This window comes from Corticium candelabrum, chromosome 12, assembly GCF_963422355.1.
Source record: "Corticium candelabrum chromosome 12, ooCorCand1.1, whole genome shotgun sequence".
Classification (NCBI taxonomy): Eukaryota; Metazoa; Porifera; class Homoscleromorpha; order Homosclerophorida; family Plakinidae; genus Corticium; species Corticium candelabrum.
In genome coordinates this window covers 2,507,196-2,509,782 of record NC_085096.1, presented here as the reverse complement: position 1 = coordinate 2,509,782, position 2,587 = coordinate 2,507,196, and the positions used below count along the sequence as shown (strand labels likewise).

Sequence of the window (2,587 nt, the reverse complement as noted above, 5' to 3'; positions counted from 1 at the left end):
TCAGCTGTGCTATGAGAATTCAGCCATCAATAAACAATTTAGATTGTCACTTGAACTATTGTGGTGGTGCTCCTTGCCACCATTTAGACATTTCCCATGTCTGTAGTTGATTACATCATCAATACCCAAACCTACAGATACAAATAGACATTGCAATGTCCATTCCTATCATTAGGTCGACAACCTTCCACTGAAATGTGACAAAGCTTGAAGAAAAAGGATGTGGCACCCAAACTGGCATCCTAACGGTACTGTATGTTTAATTACAACATCCTTACATGTTGCAACTTATGTTAATACATTTTCTTTCTTCTATTACTGCAGCCATCAACACACGGGCACCCCCAGCAGCAGCTTTGGAATTTGCACAACCCTATTCAGCAATGACACTTGCACAACATTCTTCAGCAACAGCAACATCAGCAATAGTACTTGTACTCCCACCACCACCACCAACAGCACCTTTCCCACTTCCAACAGCAGCAGCAACTCTACTAGGAGCAGCAACAGTACCGGCACCCCCAACAACATAACATGACTTCAACAACAGCACAGACAAAGGAACTGCACTAGCCCATGCACCGGGACCAGCATGACCAATTCAACAACAGCAACTGGCAACGACACCAACAGCAGCAACACCACGACCAGCAACGACGCCTGCAGCAGCAGCAGCACCACTGTACACCCACCCCAATACATTGACAAGCACGAGAGCCAATTACAACACTACACCAACAAGAAGAGCACCAGCACAAAGAGCAACAGCAACAGCGCCACCATCCGCAACGCAACGGGCATTAGCACGACCATCGGCAACTCAAAGAGCACCAGCAGCAAGAGCACGACCATCGGTAACACGAAGAGCACCAGCACTGTACTCAACCGTCTCACCGATGTTTGCTATTTCTGTGAGCGCTTGAGCCACAGTCAGACGTTGACTAAATTGTGAATGCAACATCTTCATACACGTCGAGCGAACTTCTCTTTGCTCTATTAGATGCACTTGGCGATCTCTGTGACGAGGATGACTGGCTGGTGTTTGAACAGTGAACAGCTCCATCAGGGTCACTCCCAACCTGTAGACGTCTGTCTCTTTGGTTTTACTTCATGATCTCCCGTCCACTCTGGACTGAGTGGTCCGACTAGTTGACAGTGGGGCATTGATGAATCTCGCCACACCTAAATCACTCAGCTTGGCCGACATGAAGCGAGTAACATGAAGGTGTGTGTGTGTGTGTGTGTGTGTGTGTGTGTGTGTGTGTGTGTGTGTGTGTGTGTGTGTGTGTGTGTTTGTGTGTCCAAGGTTGAATGTGAACCACATAGAACTCCAGGTCCAGTAGAACCGATTGGACCAATCAGATGTAATGAAAGTCGTGGAGATCGTAGAGAATGTGGAGCACAGGGAGATGGGAGAGCAGCAGGAGTGTCAGGACAAACTGGAGCAGAAGGCATTGCAGGACTCAAGGGCCCATAAGGTACACGTGTTGAGCTTGGACAACTCGGGCCCCTCGGTCTACCGGAAAGAGTCATGCATCTGCTGCATATTTTGTTCCTGTACGATCAACACACAAGAAGCACGGCCCTGCAACATATTAAAGGGATACAGACAGAACAGATGAAAAGTGAGAATTCATGCTAAAAATGAATATAAATGCAGTTACAAATATGGGATGAATGCTTTCACACACACACGCGCGCGCACACGCACGTGCACGTGCACAAGCACCCCATTGAGCATAGTCGTACATGTTCAACTACATGTAACTGTAAGCGCACTGTGAAAGTGGCAGCAATCTCCCAAACCGTAGTTTCCACCAGCTAATAATAGGTAATTACCGGAGGGCTGGATATCCGGGCTAAGGGTATAGTAGTGATCTGATGTGCGACTGACCATATTTATATTTGATTATTGCAGGTGCAAATGAAGCTATTGCGACCAATAGACAAGAAGTGGTTTGATTACCGACCAATAGACAAACGTGATGTCATCATAAGGCTCCACCTCTCTCTGTTTGTCAGCTGTGCTATGAGAATTCAGCCATCAATAAACAGTTTAGATTGTCACTTGAACAATTGTGGTGGTGCTCCTTGCCACCATTTAGACATTTCCCATGTCTGTAGTTGATTACATCATCAATACCCAAACCTACAGATACAAATAGACATTACAATGTCCATCCCTATCATTAGGTCGACAACCTTCCACTGAAGTGTGACAAAGCTTGAAGAAAAAGAATGTGGCACCCAAACTGGCACCCTAATGGTACTGTACAACGTCCTTGCATGTTGCAACTTATGTTAATATATTTTTTTTCTTCTAGTACTGCAGCCATCAACACACGGGCACCCCCATCAGTAGCTTTGCCATTTGCACAACCCTATTCAGCACCAGCAGCAGTAGCAATGGCACTTGCACAACATTCCTCAGCAACAGTAACATCAGCAACACTACTTGTACTCCCCCCCCCCCCACCTTAACCTTTCCTACTTCCAACAGCAGCACCAGCAGAAACTCTATGAACAGCATCAGCAGCAACTCTTTGAGCAGTAACAGCAGCAGTACTGGCAGCCCTAACAACAAACC

The 2,587-nt window shown here is 46.5% G+C and overlaps 1 long non-coding RNA gene across 1 annotated transcript in view; it reads left to right on the top strand.

Moving 5' to 3' along the window:
* The window catches only part of LOC134188054 (uncharacterized), a 3,651-nt gene extending 3,140 nt beyond the window's left edge, over positions 1-511 (top strand). Inside the window, exons 2-3 of the long non-coding RNA XR_009971247.1 lie at positions 1-248; positions 325-511. The exon at positions 1-248 is cut by the window's left edge and continues 257 nt beyond it. This is a non-coding gene — a long non-coding RNA (uncharacterized LOC134188054). The remainder of the gene's footprint in view (positions 249-324) is intronic.
* The last annotated feature ends 2,076 nt before the right edge of the window (positions 512-2,587 follow it).